Below are 21,410 nucleotides of genomic sequence, written 5' to 3' on the forward strand. Positions count from 1 at the left end.
CACTTCAGATTGGTGTGAGGGTATGACAGAAAAATTATCATCAGCGCCCTCCTGCTCTACAGTGTTTAAAACAGAGCAATTGCGCTTTCTCTGAAATGCTGGCATTTTGGATAAAATATTAGCTATGGAGTTATCCATTACTGCCGTCAATTACTGCATAGTAACAAGCATTGGCGCGCTAGAAGTACTAGGGGTCGCCTGCGCGGGCATAACTGGTATAGACACAGAAGGAGATGATGTAGAACTATGTCTACTCCCTTCATCTGATGAATCATCTTGGGCAACTTTATTATCTGTGGCAGTACTGTCCTTACTTTGTTTGGACGCTATGGCACAATTATCACACATATTTGAAGGGGGAACCATATTGGCTACCATACATATAGAACATGATCTATCTGAAGGTACAGACATGTTAAACAGGCTTAAACTGGTTAATAAAGCACAAAAACCGTTTTAAAACAAAACCGTTACTGTCTCTTTAAATGTTAAACAGGGCACACTTTATTACTGAATATGTGAAAAACTATGAAGGAATTATCCAATCTTTACCAAATTTTCACCACAGTGTCTTAATACATTCAAAGTATTGCAACCCAATTTTCAAGCTGTTAACCCTTAAAATGTGGAAACCGGAGCCGTTTTTAATTTTAACCCCCTTACAGTCCCAGCCACAGCCTTTGCTGCAACTTCACCAATCCCAGGGGGGTATATGATACCAAATGAAGCCTTCTAGGAACGTTTTTAGTGGATTCCAGACCCTCACACATGCAGCTGCATGTACTGAACTCAAAATTAACTGCACAGTAATGGCGCGAAAATGAGGCTCTGCCTACTACAGAGAAAGGCCCTTCCTGACTGGGAAGGTGTCTTAACAAGTGCCTGGTGCTAAAAACGTTCCCCAATGTTATAAAAGTGTGAAATACAACTTCAAACTGCATATAATACTTAAATAAAGCAATCGATTTAGCCCCTAAAAGTGTCTACCAGTTTATAGCCCATAATAAGCCCTTTATTCTGTTTGAGACTAAGAAAATGGCTTACCGATCCCCATGAGGGGAAAATGACAGCCTTCCAGCATTACACAGTCTTGTTAGAAATATGGCTAGTCATACCTTGAGCACAAGAGCCTGCTAACTGTTTCCCCCAACTGAAGTTATCTCATCTCAACAGTCCTGTGTGGAAACAGCAAACGATTTTAGTAACTGCTGCTAAAATCATAATCCTCTCACAAACAGAAATCTTCATCTCTTTCTGTTTCAGAGTAAATAGTACATACCAGCACTATTTTAAAATAACAAACTCTTGATAGAAGAATAAAAAACTACAACTAAACACCACAAACTCCTCACCATCCCCGAGGAGATGCTACTTGTTCAGAGCGGCAAGGAGAATGACTGGGAAGGTGGAGCCTGGGAGGGACTATATGGACAGCTCTTGCTGTGTGCTCTCCTTGCCTTTCCCTGTGGGGGAGGAGAATATCCCACAAGTAATGGATGACACCGTGGACCGGACACACCAATGTTGGAGAAACATACATTACAAAGTACACTTACACTCATATGAATACCATCTAATAAACATTATTAAAAAAAAAACATATTGCACACAAAAGTTATAAGGGCTCAAAGATATGGGGTCTTGGGTGATAGGGGAAAAAAGCAGCCAAAGGACTTTAACATAAAGATAAATACTATATATATATATATATATATATTTCTAAGTGCATTGTAGCCCTTTGCGTTTAGGTACATGAAAACATGTTAAAGCAAATGTATGCAATATTTATATTTTCATGTTGGGTAATCACATTTCACAGTATGCAATCATGTATGAGCATTTTACAGTATGCGAGCGGGTATGCGCATTTTACAGTATGCGATCGGGTATGCACATTTTACAGTATGCGATAGGGTATGTAAAAATGAAAGAAAATCAATAATAAACAGATGGAGCACAGATAAATAATGTCTCTATAACAAAGTCAGTAATACTTTGAACTGCTGTTGTCAGACAAATATTATAGTCCATTTCTGGAAATAATCCTATTGTAGAAACCGTATGATTATAGAAATTTCTGCTTACCAGAACTAACCCCAATCTTATGAGGTAAGTATGAAGCTTTAAGGGGAAGTGATGGTAGAAAACTCCTCAGTCAATCTGTTCCAGAATAGATCTGTCTTTGCTTGGATCAGAATCCCTCCCAATAAAGTCTGTGTAGTATGCTTGTATCAAATGGAATTGTTGGACTCTTTAATTTTTCATTTCGTGGTGAGAATCTGGCGGTGAAAATCTTGTCCACCTCCGGAATATGGAGAGTGGGGTGGTTAGCCCCAGTGTAGAAACGTAGTATTATGATCTGGAATTCTCCAGTGTTCAATCTCTTCTTGATCAATTATTCAATAAAATTGCCCAACATCACCATGAAGAATATGAGCTGGAAAACACTCTTACAGAAGGAATGTGCCTTTCTTTGCTAAAAGTTAGACAATATTCATCGCCTCAAAAACAAGCGTTTACAGTGCAGTCAAATTGGTGTGGGACAGATCTTTAGTTTGAGAATGCAGGTGAGTCTACTCCTTGTACTGAACCACAGGACTGACCAGACAGAACAAATGAGCTATTAGCATACTACACAGACTTTTTTGGGAGGGATTCTGATCCAAGCAAAGACAGATCTATTCTGGAACAGATTGACTGAGGAGTTTTCTACCATCACTTCCCCTTAAAGCTTCATACTTACCTCATAAGATTGGGGTTAGTTCTGGTAAGCAGAAATTTCTATAATCATACGGTTTCTACAATAGGATTATTTCCAGAAATGGACTATAATATTTGTCTGACAACAGCAGTTCAAAGTATTACTGACTTTGTTATAGAGACATTATTTATCTGTGCTCCATCTGTTTATTATTGATTTTCTCTTTCATTTCTACATTTCTAATAGTGACATGGGTACACTACATCAATACTCAGGCAGCACGATTACGATCAAACTATATAATTATTATATACTGCATTATTATTGAAAAATATGTTATGGTGATTTTATACCATAGGGAATAGGTGAGAATTATTTGTATAAATAGAAAACTTATCATTTGGTTACAGTAATAACACATATTATACATAACAAATCAATATATAAGTAGGTTTAGCGCTGGTGGTGACGTTCTTTTATATATACATGCGATAGGGTATGCGCATATTACAAACAAACATATTAAAGAACATTGGTATATGAAATATTCATATTTTCATGTTGAGTTAGCTCTTATGAGAATATGTCATGGTGTTTGCGTGAGAGTCAGGTGTTTTTTTCTATTAACTTCTATGGGGGAATACGTGAACGTGCATGCGATATTGTAAGTTCCGATTTTTGCGCTAGTCGGGTTACCACTAGCACAAAATACGTTGGTTTTTTTTTTCAACTTGTAATACTAGCGCAACCCGACTAGCAGAAAAATCTTAATTCTAGCGGAGTTTTCGCTGTAGCAACACGCAATATACTGCTCCAAAATACTAGCCCAAAATGTATATATGTGAATCCGCCAATCAGCAGCTAGCTCCCAGTAGTGAATTGTTGCTCCTGAACCTATCTTAAAGAGATACTAAACCCAATTTTTTTCTTTCATGGTTCAGATAGAGCATGCAATTTTAAGCAACTTTATAATTTACTCCTATTATCAATTTTTCTTCGTTCTTTTATTTAAAAAGCAGGAATTTAAAGCTTAGGAGCTGGCCCATTTTAGGTTCACCACCATGGATATCGCTTGCTTGTTGATGGCTGACATTTAGCAACCAATAAGCAAGCATAACCCAGGTTTTGGACCAAAATGGGATGGCTCATATGCTATACACTCCTGCTATTTAAATAAAGATAAGAAAAGAACAAAGTAAAATTGATAATAGGAGTCAATTAGATAGTTGCTTAAAATTGCATGCTCTGGGGCCTACGTATTTACTATGGTGCGAGCGGACATGATCCGATATAGCGGATTCTGCCCGCTGCACATCGATAAATGCAGACAGCATACGCTGTTGGTATTTATCATTGCACCAGCAGTTCTTGTGAACTGCTGGTTCAATGCCGCCCCCTGCAGATTTGCGGCCAATCAGCCACTAGCAGGGGGTGTCAATCAACCTGATCGTATTCGATCGGGTTGATTTGTGTCCGCCGCGTCAGAGCAGGCGGACAAGTTATGGAGCAGTGGTCTTTAGACCGCTGCTTCATAACTTCTGTTTCCAACAAGGGGCCTCAAGCCCTATACGGAGCTTGATAAATATGCCCCTCTATCTCAATTATTAAAGAAAAAAATGTGTATTTAGTTTCCCTTTAAGTATGCTTCCCAACAAAGGACACCAAAAGGACAAAGTAAATTAGATAACAGAAGCAAATTTGAAAGTTTTTCAAAGGGACATTATACTGCTGGGTACAACTACAATTGCAGGGTTATTACTCACCATGCTAATGTTTTTCCTCCTGTACCTACACCTCTTGTTTTCTCCATTACAGAATTCAGTTGGTAAAACTTTCTTCAGGACACTGTCATTTTGTTACGTACTGTTGCATTCTGGGACAGAAGCAGTGAGCTTCTACAAAACTGTGACCTTGACGGCTTTTTTTTTTTTGACAGCTGTACCTTGCACTTTAGATTAACTCACACAATAGAAAGCAGAAGAGTTACTTTCTTGCAGTTTTTACAAAGTTTAAAAGTTACATAACAACTATAAAAACAACTCAGATAGATTCAGCCAATGAAAAACTGTACAGCTCCTGCTTTGTATTGTGCATGCTAAAGTGCACAATACAGCTCATCAAGAAGATAACAATATCACTGATTGGAGAATGTGCAACACTTCTGTCACAGGGTAAAGCAATACTTACATTTTAAGATGGCGGCGCCCAGTGTGAAGATTCAGAATGTCACTAACCAACACTTCTGAAGGGTTAAAATGAGAGAATAGCTTTGAAAACAGCTGCAGGCTCATGAGGAAACAAAAGCAAGATGAGTAGTAACTATGCTACCGTAGTTGTACCAGTCCCTTTAAAATATGATGTTCTATCTAATTCATGAAAGTTTAATTTGAACTTTACTGTTTTTTTTAAAGTGGGAGCCACAAAATATAGTACTTCTGTTTTTTCCCCCTAGACCTAGCCCGGTGTGGGAAGTCAGTTCAGCTGCCTTGAAGGCTTCTCCATCACCACACTTAGAGCAACTGGCACAAGCAAAGAGTGGAAGTCCAGAGTGGAAGGAAGACAGATCTGCATACAGCACAGTAAGTAGGACAATCTAATTGTATGACCTATGCTAAGCAGGGCTAATCATTAGAAACTAAGGAACTAACACACATATTTATTTTTGAAACGGTGACAAGGTCTCTGAAGCAGCAAAGAAAGCATCAGCCACAGATCGCATCATAGAGTTGTCCAAGCCAAAAATCTGTGCAGCTCAGTCCACAACAAACACCCCAAACAACTGCCAGGAGGAGGATAATGAATGCTCCATATCTGTAAAGACTGAAAAAACTGGTGGCCCCACAACTAGGACAGAGACTTTGGCACGTAAGGACATCAGTTATATTATGTTATGTGATGGTGTAAACTTGTGATCTACAATGTTGGTACAGCTTTGTGTATAGCTCCATTTATTTTGGTGCTTTTGCAAATGCTGATGTGTGCACGCTGACATATCTAGAGCAGAGCAGGCAAGAAGATGAGAGGGACAGCATGGGGTACAAAATGATGTGGCTTCCCACTTCTGTGCCATCCAGAGCTAGATTCACTTCTTAGGAGCCCCTAGGGAGAGGTGTCTCAAGGGACTACCCCACATGCTCTTTATATAATTTTTGACATCTTTGCTTATGGAAAAGGGGTCCATAAATTAATTGGTGTTTGGGTTTACTTCTACAATTTTTGAGGAAAAAGCATTAAGGTGCAGCTGCTCCATGTGCTTGCAGTGTTGTGGAGATAAAAACAGCAGGAGATGTCAGCACTAGGGATGGGTGAATGTGCTGAAAGTGTAGTTTGGTAGAACGAATAGTCCTGTGGACATTCGTTTTGAAAAATAAAATGTTGAGAAGACTAAAAATCCATTACAATTTGGTAATCGAATGTTATTTCCGGTTTTTGAATGTTCATAATTAGATCGATTTAACAAATACTATTCAGAAGTTCAATAGTTCATGTGGTAGGGAATTTAGTAAATTGATACCTAATAGATACAAATATATCAAACGAATTCAAGTGTTTCTATTTCAAATTTTGCATAATTTAAATATTGCATTTAAAGAGAGAATTAGAAATACTATAACAAAGACATTGATTCAAATTGTTCTAATTCGAATATTGCATAATTCAAATCGAATTATTAGAAAAAAATTGAACCAATATAACATTTTTTTTTTTTATTTTTTTTAAATATTTTATTCAAGGTTTTGCAAATACATAACATAACAATTGGGGACTCGCAGGACCCCTTTTTCAATAATGGAAATATTCAGATTACTGGGTCATCAGACCCTTCACAAAAAGTTCCGCATATGTAGAGAAAGAAAAATAAAAATAAATAAATGAATAAATAAGGATACAGCAGAGCACTTTGAATGAAGTGGTTTGAACGTAGAAAAAACTAAGGGGGGGGGGAGGGAGGGTAGTGGGGGGGGGGGACTCATATGTGTGGAATAGGGAAAAAGGGGGGGGGGGAAGCGTGTGACGGTCAGCGTTTCTAGGTACCCATATACAGTGCCTATCAGGCAGAGTAGTCAAGTTGTTAGCTGTCAGATTAGACGTCAGTCGCCAGAACCTGTGGGTGCCATAACGTGTCGTGATCACTGTTCCAATCTGCCCAGGCCATCTCAAACAGGTCAGATTTATTAAGGTTGCAATATATGGGTTTTTCCATGGTGTACAGATAAGCCATTGTGTGGATAATGTCCTGCCAGCTAGGAGGAACATCCCTTTTCCAGGCCCTGGCTATGTTGGTCTTGATTGAGGCCAGGAGATAGATTCCAAAGAGGCCTTGGTGCTTGGGAAGGGCGTGTAGATCTAAATGGAGAAGGGCAAGTGCTGGACCAGCAGAGACTCTAATGTCATGATGTAAGAGGGTACGTATTCCCCTTACCCATAAAGGTCTAATAATGGGGCATTCCCACCATATGTGTAGTAAACTACCACGAAGGCCGCAGCCCCTCCAACACAGAGGAGATGCACCTGGGAACATTTTAGACAGTCGTGTTGGGACACCAATATAACATTTAAAGAAAGCATTAGAAATACAATTACATTAAACGAATGTTAGAATCTTGTACAATCATTAAACATTTAAAACGAACAAACACATGTGTTAAAATTTCGTTTCATTTTTCAAATGTTGCGAAACATTCGCCCATCCTTAGTCAGCACCCAATAGCCTACCATTAGAGAGTGTGGAGTACACTTGTCTATAGTACAATGTGTACTGTGTGCTGGCTACACAGCATACGTATTGACTAGCACAGCACCCACTATGTCACATCTATTCATAAAGTGTCCAGGAAATGGCTTAAACCATTGTAAATATAACATTATGAAAAAGGCTTCTTTAGCTATTATTAATACAGAGATTGTCACATTTTACTCCCCCCCCCCCCCCCCCCCCCGGTACTGATCTCAATATCACCTTACTTGTAAACACATTCTCATACATAAGCTTGATTTATAGGCAGGAACATGGTACATACTAATCAGCCAGTGTCACTGTCTCCAGGATTGGACCAGGGTGCACAGAGTACAGATCATTGGTGTAAAAAAAGGTTTAACAGAGCATTTAAAAAAAAAAAAAAAAACATTTTTTATTACAAACTGTGTTATTTTACCTTATGTGAAATCTGGCCCTGGTTGCTGCAAAAGTTGAGAATCAACCATCCACAAGGGAAGCAAAGTAACACTAGCAAGGGGTAGATAAGCTGATGACTATTGCACCATGCCTGTCCTGTTTTTGTAATACCAGCAAGACTTTCTAAAGGCATGATGATCTAAAGCTGTCAACCCTGGCGTAAATATTTAAGAATTCTCTTCAGTACTGCAGAGTTTGAGCTTAAGAGCTGTTTAATCATTTTATGCTGGGATCTGTCTGTGAAGGAGAGACACTTCCATTTCAAAATAATGTACTTTGTAAAGTTAAAATTTACCAAACAACAGTCCAAAAGCAAATCCAGTGTACATGGTGATAGAAGTTTTACCTGTATATAAATGTGCTTTGTATGCATGTTGTAGTAAATATACAGTATATGGGGGTTCCACCCAACTCAGTAACAAATGAATTCCACTTACCTAATAATTGCCCTAATCTAACTCTGTATAAACATCATTCTACCCCTTGCAGACCTCACCTACTGTGTCTCACCCTTCTAGATTGTAAATTCCCAGGGGAATACGGCCCTTAACTCCTCCTGTATGTGTTTGGCAAATTTTGTCTTGTCTTTTTCAAGTTTTTGTATCATTGTTTTATTTAAACAAATTGTACCCAAGAACAGCGCTGCAGAAAATGTTGGCACTATATAAATAACGTATAATAATAATATGGGGGTAACCCTTTCACTGCCACTCCATGCTTTGCATTTGTGTAATGCAAATACATCAGAGTGTGACAGGTATCCATTAGAGAATACAAGGTTAGTATACACCTTTGCTGTCAATTGTGATTATGAAAGAAATAAGATAGGTTTCTCTTCGGTGCTCTGAAGGAGGAAAAATAAAATAAAAGCATGTGCTATTTTTATTAATAGAAAGATTTATTGATTTGCAAAAAATGACATTCAACAGTACAGCTGTTTCTGTTAAAGGAAGAATAAAGTCAAAATTAAACTTTTATGTTTACGGTAGAGGATGTAATTTTAAACAAATTTCCAATTTAATTATATTACATACTTTGCTTTGTTCTTTTTGTATCCTTTGTTTAAAAGGATACCTAGGTGGGCTCAGGATCAGCAATGTAAGCTCAGGAGCTAGCTGCTTATATATGCCTCTTGTAATTGGCTAACCTGGTGTGCTCAGCTAGCTCCCAGTACTGCATTTCTGCTCCTTCAACAAAAGATAACATAAGAACAAAGTAAATTTGATAATAGAAGTAAAATTATGTGCTCTATCTGAATCAAGTTGGAAAATTTGGGCTTTTTTATATCCCTTTAAAGTCTATCAATCAATTGATGTATCAAATGATACATTTTAAACATGGTGGCATTATAGCAATGGTTATGCAACATCTGATTGACTTAAAGGAACATAAAACACTAAAAAAAAGTTAGGTATAATTACATATTCAAAGCAAATATTAGCCCGAGAACAATATAATTTTTAATGCAATTTTTTAAATTACGTTAGTTATTTAACTATTAAAGAAGTACATGTAAATTTTAGTCTCCATATAAAGTAAAGGGTGATGCCATATTGTAACATAGGTTTTCCTTATTTTATCTTCTCTGCTGAGGCAAATTAGGAACAGACACATATGACTGACAAGAGTGTGCAAACAAGGGCAGTGCAGAATGTAGAAGGGCTAGGCTTCTGAGGTCTGAACAGGCCGATTTATTAAAGTGCGAGCGGACATGATACGATGTAGCGTATCATGTCCACCGCACATCGATAAATGCGGACAGCATACGCTGTTGACATTTATCATTGCACAAGCAGTTCACCCTCTGCAGATTCGCGGCCAATCGGCCGCTAGCAGGGGGTGTCAATCAGCCCGATCGTATAGGATTGAGCGGATTGATGTCCGCAGCCTCAGAGCAGATGGACAAATTATGGAACAGCGGTCTTTAGACCGCTGCTCCATAACTGCTGTTTCCGGGGAGCCTGAAGGCTCGCGCGGAAACAGGGGCATCAATCTCAATTCGGAGATTGATAATTTGGCCCCACTGGCTTCACTTTGTAAACTTGGACATTTGCCTTGAAGGAAAAGCTGGGGGAGGGACAAAAGGGCAGAGTTTTTTATCCACTCTTTCAATTCTTACAATTACAAGGGCAGATAATTAATAATGAAAATATCCTGCAAAGTTGTTTTCCTATACATAATATTTAATATTACAACCTCTAAGTTTTTCATGCTTTATTAAGTGTGTCAACCTAAATGGTAGATTTAAATATAAGTATATTAATTAAAAAGAAAATTAAATTGTTTTTTTATCCTTGTCCCTTACTATGACAGTGCAAATTAGACTTATGGTGACAATTAGGAATCATTTCTGTTATTACATTTTTTTCTCCACAGTGCCCAAAACAGAACATCCCCAATATCTGCATGACAACCCAATACAGAGGCAAGTCCCAGCATCAGCGCTACATACCAAAGCAACAGATCGCGTCTGTCAGCTTGCTAAAGCAAAATCACGTAAAGCTATATTTGAAGGTTATGACCCATATAAAGTGACTACAGCTGCCAAACAAGCTGAGGCCTCTACACGCATCCAAGAACTCTCCATGGCACCTGCCCGCAGAATCCGTCCAAAGAAAATCTAGAATTAACCTTTTTTTTCAAATTCCACGTGTAACTGACTACAAACAAATACAGTTTAAACTGTATTGCCTAGGTTACAAGTGGAGCGGAGAAACAACAGATGACCTGGTCCATAGATAAGGGAGAACATAAAATCCACAGAGTCACTGAAAAGAGAAAAAAACGCAAAGTAACAACAATCTCAGACAAGGAAAATCAACGGCAATAACATCATTTAGATGAAATTTCCAGAAAACAAAAGCTTATTAATAAATAATGGGAGGGAAAAGAAGGGATTCGCCTCCTGTCTTTAATAAAATCAAGATTATTTATTCACCATAGGCTATAATAATCTGAATTTTATGGTAACACAGGAGGCTTCATATTTTGCATTTTTAAAGCAGTTAGATACAAATTTTTAAAACGCAATAAACCATTTCAAAAATTTGTTGTCGAAGCGCTGAAGTCCCTCTTGAAAACCCTGGGGAGTGAGGGTTCTTTAAACCCCATTTTACCTCTGGGGAGGAGGTTCTATCATCCCTATGTGAAAAACCCAGGTAAGGGGCTAACAGCCTTCGAGCTGGAGTTATGCCTCTATGTGAGACTGGGAGATATAGGGTCTTCCCAAACCAATAGATAACCAAAGATAAAAGAGACTCTGATATTGAGCTACAGAGTTTAGAGCAAGTCTCATAGGAATTAAGGGATACCTCTGAAAAGGGCTTAAGGATGATTTAATATGTCGGCCATGGCTGATAAAAACTTTCAAAGGCAAAAAACTACTTAGAAGAAGGAAGAGGATAGAAAAGAGAAATACACAAGGAAAATAAATTTTCAAAGGAAGAATAAAACCACAATAAGAAACCAGTTTTGCGCTGAGCAGTGGCTCGCATGACCGACCGGAGCTAGTCACTGGTCAGGCACGCGTCCATGTGGACTCTCAGCACAGCACCGGAGGAAATAAACAAAATACATTAAAGAGATAGTATAGCCAAAACCAATTCAATATTCAACTTCGACTAGACTATCCCTCCAAGGGAAAGAATAGGTAAAAGGATTAGAGGAGTACTAAGAAAGAAGCTGGTTAGTACAGAACAGATTAAACAGTACTCCTAAGTGAGACGCCCGGGAGAGGGGCATGAGGCCTTCCAAAGCCGCTTGAGGGCAAAAGTGACACTGATACTGGGTTGAAAGAGACTGAAGCATGGGAGACCGTTCTGGAGTGTGTTGAGAGGGTTTATGATGCACCTCAAAATAGGGGGAAAGGATTTACTTACGGGGCAACAGCAAAGGTCAAAAAATGTAAGCAAAAAGTCCTCTTTGGAAGTTTAACAGGCTAAAATTTGAATTTCGAATAGTCTAAATGCAGGCTAAATAAAGTTATATTTAATAAAGCCTTAATACAGGCTTAAAATGATTACAGAATATAGCCTTAATAGGCTTAATAGATTAATTAATAGAGCCTTATTATTTTATAATTATTATTATTATCGGATATTTGGAGAGCGCCAACAGATACCGCTGCGCAAATTAATACAGGCTTAATATAGCTATATTTAAAATAGCCTAAAACAGGCTTAAAATATAGTTATATAGAATAGTCTAAGAACGGATAATATATATATATTTGAAAAAACTAATACCGAATATTATATCAGGTCAAAATACTAAAAAACAAAATAACCTAATACCGGTTAAAATACTCATATTTAATATACCTGAATAAGGGTTCATTATATCATATAGCCTAATATAGGTAATATACTTATATTCAAAGTATCCTAATACAAGCTTATATAATGAAGTCTTAATTAGGCAGATCTACTATATTCAGGAAAACCTTTATACTGGCTTATATCTAATATAGCCATAATACCAGCTAAAATACTATATAAATATAGCCTAAAATATATAGCCTGAAAACAGGCCAAAGAACTTATAATATAGGCTCATACAGGCTAAAAAACTTAAAGCCCTAATATAGATTTTGATATATATATATATAGCCTAATACAAGATAATCTCCTTATATTCAATAAAACTGAAGCAGCTGAATATGAAGCAGCTGAATGTATATATATATATATTACGGAAAATTTGTATGGAATTTAAAACTGCACTCTGATAGAGATGTATTAAGAGCAATTTAGACTGAATAGCCTGTGCAATACAAGCTTCCAAAATTAAGCCATATATATGTGCATAAAATCAATGACAAGTTGAATTAACTTCTGGACGTATATTAGTATATAAGTAAAACAAGCTCCTATAGAATTATTCTATGAGGACTCCACAGACTCCAAACGAAGCCTAAAGAGACCTACAGACTCCAAATTAAGCCTTAAGAGACAAAATACACACATATATTCACATACATATATATACATAAAAACATGTACATCTATACACCTAGACATGTGTGTATATATACACACGCACGCATATATTCACCTACACATGCATACATAGAACATGTATAGGAACACACATACACATAAATATGTACATATACACACACATTTCATAAATATACCTACATATGCCTACATAAAAATGTGCACAGGTACATCTATACACAAAGACCTGTATATATATATATATATATATATATATATATATATATATACTGTATATATATATATATATATATATATATATCCACGCCCAAATATTCACCTACATACAGATTCCTACAGGCTTTAAAAAGGTTAATACTGGATCCTTAGATTAGCATCTGAGTCTATAATACTTATAGTCTATAACATATAATATAATCAGGAGGATGGGAGAAGGTGACTGAAGAAGAAGAGAAAACCCGGTCACCTCAGGGAAGGTGCCACTACCACCAATGAATAATACAACACACAACGAAAAACATATTCTATGAAAAAATGAAATAATAAGGCCTGGCTACTGGCCACACACACTCTGCACACTGTACTAAATAAAGCTTTGCAAGAAAATAAATAAGGCCTGGAAGCCGGCCTAATATACAAACATCATGCAGGCAAGCAAAAAAGGGGCCTGGCTACCGGTCCGACATACTCCGGTCCTAAGCAATTTGCTTAATTCAGCGACCGATTGATCACATAGCATGCCTGACTACGGGCCACATATATCAGTCAGACAGACAACACTATTGCTGCAAGTCTATCCGCTATCATTCTGAGTATCGGCCCACATGACCAACTGGAATTACAATCACTGGACAGGGGTGTGTCCGTGAGCACTCAGATCGGCAGTGGACAAAGGATTGACAGGGCCGGGTCGCGGCCACAAGGCCGGAAAATGTACACAAAGGCCGCTATCTGGTCACGTGGTAGGAGCAGAGCGCTCCGCCACAGAAGAGAATCAGGAGGGGATTGAGATGCAAAAAAGTGGTCAGAGAGAAATAAACCACTGCCATAAAAGATTACCAAGAATGGTTTAAAAAGCTTTAAGGTTGGTGAGTGATTTACCACAACATTACTGCTGCATCATTAATAATTATATAAGAAACAAATCTCATTCACATCCTGAATTCAAACTTAAGGGGCAATAAGTTTGAAGGCTGTTAACCTATTGCCTGTTCCAATATAAAACAAACAATTACATATAGGATAAGAATATGAAAAATAAAGGGATAAGAATATAAAGAACTTAGGAAAGAAACCATATATAATAGTTTTACAGAAAATAATAAACAAGATAAACAGAATAGAGATTAAATAACCTAGGAAAGAAACCTATATAATGTTTTATAGTATATTCTAAAACAAAGATAAACAGATTAGTGATCTTAATCAAAGATAATCAAAATACATACAAATTTGAGGGGGGAAATGAATACATAACCTGCTGTCTGGAAGCAGCAAAGAAAAGAGGAAGTGCTGGACTTGTTCATTACAGTTTATTAGGCTGTTGTGTGCTGTTGGTGCAGTCTTGTTACTATGTTATTATTTTTTCTCTGTTTGTTTTCTTTGCTACTGTTTGGATTCAGTAAATATTCGATGCAAAATATGAAGCCTCCTGTCTTGCTATAAAATCAATACTGTTCCTATTCTTGCTATCGTATTACAAGTAAAATTATAAATAAATAAAAAATACTTTAGCTCAGGCTCTCTAACATCTAAAGGTCAGATAGAGCAAACTACCTTTCAGCATACACTTCTATGGGACACGCTAGAACAACTTCTTCTGGCGTAATAAAGGGATGACGGCTGCACTAAACATAATCTGGTTATTCTGTTTTAGACTTGTAATACCAAATTATGCACTAATCCTAGTATGGTCCAGTGATGACAATAGCACACCCTGCCCTATCAATAGCGCTTCCCTTGTAATTTGGACCAATATCTGTTATTAAACTAGCAAATACATTGCTAAATTTGATAATTGCTGTCGTATTAAAAATAACTAAATAAAAACTGCATAATACTAATTACCAAAGACCATCTACTGTAAGAGAGACCTACAAAATATTATATTATAATATGCTGCAGACACTTTGGCAAATTAATTGCTAACCATCTATTAATCTCTTTAAATTAGGATTTGTTTGCAACAACGTCAAAAACTGTATGATATTTAAAAAGCAGCAAACGTTTGTAATTTACTCCACATTGTATAGATGTGTATGTTCGTCTGAATTCATTACTAGCCAAACTAGGTAACAGTCTAACTTAGGGGTCAGCAACCTTGGCAACACAGAAGTCTTGGAACTACATTTCCCATGATGCTGAGACACTCTTTAGGCTGTCTGAGCATCATGGAAAATGTAGCTCCAAAACATCTGGGGTGCCAAGGTTGCTGACCCCTGGTCTAACTCATAGGTGTCCATTAGGGATGGGAAACATTTGAACAATGAAATCAGTTTTAACATATTTGTTTGTTTGTTTTGAATATTCATTTAATGTAATAGTATTTCTAAAATTATCTTTAAAGGGACACTCAGGTTAAATTAAATTTTCATGATTCAGATACAGCATGTAATTTTAAACAACTTTCCAATTTACTTCCATTAAAAAAAATGTGCACATTCTTTTATATTTATACTTTTTGAGTCACCAGATCCTACTGAGCATGTGCAAGAATTCAAAGACTATACGTATATGCATTTGTGATTGGCTGGTTGCTATCACATGGTACAAGGGGAGTGGAAATAGACATAACTTTGAAATTTATTATAAAAAAATCTACTACTCATATGAAGTTCAGACTAAGTGCTATTGCAATGTCTTGTTATCTTGCATTTGTTGATTATGCAAATCCAATGTGTTGACTGGTCCTTTAAATGTAATATTCTGTTCAAATTTTTTCTAATTTGAATGTTGCATAATTCGATTGGAATTATGCAATATTTAAATTAGAAAAATTTGAATTGATATATTTGTAATAGTATTTCTAATACTCTCTTTAAATGGAATATTCGAAATAGAAATTTTTAAATCAATATATTTGTATCTGTTTTGTATCCGTTTACTAAATTCCCTACCACATGAACTATTGAAATTCTGAATAGTATTTGTTAAATCGAATGTTACATTTGAAATTTCAAATGTGGATATTCGATATAATTATGAACATTTGAAAACGAAAGTGACATTCGATAACCGGAAATAACATTCGATTACCAAATTTGAATGGATTTTCATTCTAATCAACATTTGATTGTCGAAACGAATGTCCACAGGCAGGACTGGCCCTTGTGTAAGGCAGACTTGGCAGCCGCCTCAGTGCGCCTCCGGCAGGGGGGTGTTGGATCTTCCTGGCTGCCGGCAGCAGCATGAGTAGTGAAAAATAATTTATGTTTTTATGTACGCACAGAGCACGACACCCTGACTGTCAGACTCAGGAGGACACACACATACACTTCCTACATAAATCGTACTTGCAAATTCTTATTAATTTCGCAGCAATAGTATTGGGCAATGGGCAGCAATGCTAATGCAGCAGCATGGCAATGGGAAGGGGAGGGCGTGTGACAGCAAAGGCAGGCAGGCGTGGAGCTTGTCAGCTATTACATGCAGTAACGTGGAGCCTGTCAGCTATTACATGCAAAAATCTACAGTGATAAAAAAGCCGTCTACTTCGTCACATCACTGCTCTAAAACACCTGAAGTGATTGAGGCTAGCTAGTATGAGTGCATGTTACACGCGTGCCTAGAGACAAGAGGGGAGCCGGAGCTTGAGCTGGTTGGCTGTTGCAGTAAAGCCGGGGTCAGAGTGTGCGTGCCTAATAATCAAGATGGCATTCGGCTTGCTCTGGACCCCCTGCAGATTTCTGTTAATAGTTACTGCGCGTAACATGCACTCATACTAGCTAGCCTTAATCACTTCAGGTGTTTTAGAGCAGTGATGTGACGAAGTAGACAGCTTTTTTATCACTGTAGATTTCTGAATGTAATAGCTGTATGGTTTATGTGGGGGTCTGTCGCACAGCTATTAAAACAAGCCACACAGTTCTAAACCAGTTTCAATGCAGTGTTTTACACTTCAGATTAGTAAATACTATTTCTTTATATAATAAACTCTCCGTTACCGTTATTTTATTTTTCAGAAATCACTAAAGCAATATAAAAATGTTTGCTAAAGGTGTCAGGAAGGAATGGTAAGTAATATATTATGGTTCACAAGTGGTCACGTAAGCAGATGCTCAGTCTGTATTATAACACAAGAGCTTAGATATGTGAGAGGTGGGCTCAGCAGTACTAATAACCTTGATTTATCCTCATTCTATGCTGCACTTTCCTATACTATTAAGCATGCCAAGATTGTTATTACAAGTGAGGAAACAAAGTCTTTTAGAACCAGGCCAGAGAGGGTGTTTTAATAGAATACATATTTAGTGTAGAAGAAAATAAATTACTGTCACTGTTCTGGCCCCCTGACACAGTTCTAAACCAGTTTCAATGTCCACAGGCAGGCAGAGAAAAAAAAATTGATGATTGCATTTTAATTTGGAAAGTAATGTGCCCCTAATTGCACAAAAACATTCCCAGCAGCATCTTAATGCAGAACAAATGTCTGCTTTTTCTGATGATGCTACTGTGGGATCCAAGCGATTACTTTGTGTACAGGTGGAGGAGGGGCAACATGACAAAAAAACTATTTTTGGGATCATTTATATCAACATCTACAGTGCTGAACTATTTCACTTTCCAGGTGCTTGTGTCGGCTCCTAAGCTTACATTCCTACTTTTCAAATACAGAAAGCAAGAGAAGGAAACAAAATTGATAATAGGAGTAAATGAGAAATTTGCTTAAAATTGCTGCTCTATATGAAACCTGAAAGAAAAAAATTGGGTTTCATATCCCTTTAACTAGCAATGGGGATGGTATGTAATCATGAAGGGGGGGGGGCAAAATGTATCCTCGCCTGTGTGCCACAAATACTATCAAGCAAATTGCACTTTTCACCACATTCACCCACCTATTGTTCAGCTCCTGCAAGCGAGTCATGGTTTCTGAAACTCATTATTAAATCAGTCAGGTTCCATTTAATTAATCCTCAGGAAGAGAGAATACTAGACTGTATACTTTCCTTAAAGGCACATGAAACACTAAATAGATGCTAGATAGAATGATGCATTCAAAGAACAGATTAGTCTGAAAATAACATGTAGATGTACTGTATATTTTAAAGTTTCATTAGCTCTTTAAATATTGACAAAATAAGTGTAAAGTTTTGGTGTCTATAAAACAATGGGAGCTGCCATGTTGTAACTTAAGCTACCTTCTCTGCTGTGGCCAAATAGGGAAAGTTATAAATAGGTCACTAGAATGTGCAGCCAATGGCTATGTGGAATAGAACAGTGTTCTGCATTTCCATTTCTAACAGGAACTAACAACAATATCATCAGTATCAGTGGTCAGATGGCCCTTGCCCCAACACTGTGTGCCAGACATGTCATTATAGCAGACTTATATGGCTTTGGCGTTGCTTTTTGGTAATTAGAAGGCTGCTAAATGCCACTGCGCACCACACGTGTTTTATGCCCAGCAGTGAAGGGGTTAATTAGGGAGCATGTAGGCAGCTTGTAGAGTTAATTTTAGCTTAAGTGTAGTGTAGTAGACAACCCAAAGTATTGATCTAGGCCCATTTTGGTATATTTCATGCCACCATTTCACCGCCAAATGCGATCAAATTTAAAAAAAACTTAAATTTTTTGCAATTTTAGGTTTCTCACTGAAAGTATTTACAAATAGCTTATGCAATTATGGCACAAATGGTTGTAAATGCTTCTCTGGGATCCCCTTTGTTCAGAAATAGCAGACATATATGACTTTGGCGTTGCTTTCTGGTAATTAGAAGGCCGCTAAATGCTGCTGCGCATCACACGTGTATTATGGCTAGCAGTGAAGGGGTTAATTAGGTAGTTTGTAGGGAGCTTGCAGTTTTTAATTTTTTTTAATTTTTTAAGCATATTTACATATGCTGTGGTGTAGCATCCCCCCTTAGCCCCCAACCTCCCTGATCCCCCCCAAAACAGCTCTCTAACCCTCCTCATCTGCCTTATTGGCGGCCATCTTGGGTACTGGCAGCTGTCTGCTATTATTTTACTGTCAAAAAAGTGTTGTTGTTTTTTAAATGTACACTACTGTTACACCAGATATGAGTGGTGGCACTGGGCAAGTGGGCACAGTATACGCTGTGAGCCTGACACACACGCTGGCAGGCAGGCAACTGCAATTAGATTACACAGAAGAAGAAAAAAAAAAGCAGACTGATGTTCTAGCCCTAAAAAGGGCTTTTTGGGGTGCTGTCCTTACAGCAGAGATCAGATGAGTCCTTCAGGACTGTAGTGGACACTGAATACACTAGCCTAGCTATCGATTTCCCTATTAAATCAGCAGCAGCTACACTGTCCCTCCTCTCACTAAGAATGCAGCTTCCAAATGAATCTAAAATGGATGCTGTCCAGGAGGTGGGAGGGTCTGGGAGGGAGGGTCTGCTGCTGATTGGCTGTAATGTGTATTCTGACTGTGAGGTACAGGGTCAAAGTTTACTCAATGATGACGAATAGGGGGCGGATTGAACATCGCATATGTTCGCCCGCCGAGGCGAACGCGAACATGCTATGTTCGTCGGGAACTATTCACCTGCGAACAATTCACAACATCACTATTCATCAACCATATTGTCCGACTTCATGGTTTACCCCACAACATTTTTTTAGATCGAAGAACCCAGCTTGTCTCTATGTTCTGGAAAGCAGTTTTTTTTCATCTTTGGGAATCTCTTTCTTCAGCTCATCATCCTCAGTCTAATGGGCAGACAGAGTGAATCCATAAAAATCTAGAAGCCTACCTCCATAATTATATGTCTGCTACTCAAACAAATTGGACTGATCTTTTGCCTCTTGCTGAGTTAGCCTTAAACACCCGCATCCACTCCTCTTTGGGCATGGCTTTGTTTTTTGCTGCCTTTGACTATAAGCCTTGCACATTTCCCCTAGAAGTCCCAAACTCCATAGTACCAGCTGCCTATACTCTCTGTGAAGCTAAACGTTGAAACAAAGCTATGACTGATCGCATGTGCAAATCTACTGTCTCTGTCTATGTAGGGGAAAAAGTTTGGCTGTCTATTAAACACATCAGATTAAAACAACCATCTTCTAAACTTGGTCCTCGATACATAGGTCCTTTCCAAGTGACCTGTCAGATCAACCCTGTGGCTTTTAAACTTAAATTGTCTCCTTCACGCCAGATACATTCTGTATTCCACATATCTCTCATCAAACCATATGTAGTCAACCGTTTTTCCACCAGGACTACTAAACCTGCTCCACTTTTGGTGGATGGTGATCCTAAATAGGAAGTAGCTCAAATTTTGGATTCAAAATGCAGGGGACATGGACTTTTCTATCTGGTGAATTAGAAAGGTTAACCTATCACTGAACGCTCCTGTGTATCAGCCTGTGATCTACCTGCCCTTGCTCTGATTTCTGACTTTCACTGTCAAAATCCTCTGAAGCCATGCTGAAGGTACCCAGAGTCCCTTGAAGGGGAGGCTATGTCATGCCTGTGCCAGGATTTGAAACTGGAGCCTCTGGTTGCTGGTTTTCTCTCCTTCCCTCCTGAGACACTGGAGGATTCAAAATCTGTCTGTTGTTGCTGAAAGCTTTGTTTTCTGTCTGCACTGGCTGGCTCTTTGGCTCTTCCTGTCTGTCAGCTGCAGGTCATTGCCTAATCAGCTCTATAAAAGGCTGCTTCCTGCTTCCTTCTAGTGCCCATATATTAAACTGTATTTCTTGGGTGTTCTAGCTGTGGCTATATTTTCTGCTGAACTTTGGAACTTTGACCTTGGCTTTCTTACCTGACCTTTCCTTGGATTATCCCTTTGCTCTGATTTTTGCTATTTCTGACCTTTGCCTGTTTCTCAGACTACACTTTTGCCTGATGATTCTGATTTGTTGTCTGCCCGTTTCCTGCTGACGCCTGGCTTGCCTGACTACTGTTCCTAGATTCTGATTTGGATTTCTTCTGCAAGTAGGTTTGACCTCAGGCTATTTCTGACTATTCTACTGTAATTTCCTGAACTGTGACAAGATCTTCATATCACCTAGTCGTCATCTTGGGTCCTATCCAGTTTGAGACAGTGAGGCCGAATTATCAAGTTTCTGTCGGACCTGATCCGACAGTGCAGATCAGGTCTGACAGACATCGCTGAATGCGGAAAGCAATTCGCTCTCTCCGTATTCAGCATTGCACCAGCAGCTCGCAAGAGCTGCTGGTGCAACGCCGACCCCTGCAGATTCACGGCCAATCAGCCGCCAGCAGGGAGGTGTCAATCAATCCGATTGTACTCGACCGGGTTGAATTGTGGCGATTCCTGTCCGCCTCATCAGAGCAGGCGGACAGGGTTATGGAGCAGTGGTCTTTAGACCGCTGCTCCATAACTTGTGTTTCTGGCGAGTCTGAAGACTCGCCAGAAACACAGGCCCTCAAGCT

This window comes from Bombina bombina, chromosome 2 (assembly GCF_027579735.1).
Source record: "Bombina bombina isolate aBomBom1 chromosome 2, aBomBom1.pri, whole genome shotgun sequence".
NCBI classification, from domain to species: Eukaryota; Metazoa; Chordata; class Amphibia; order Anura; family Bombinatoridae; genus Bombina; species Bombina bombina.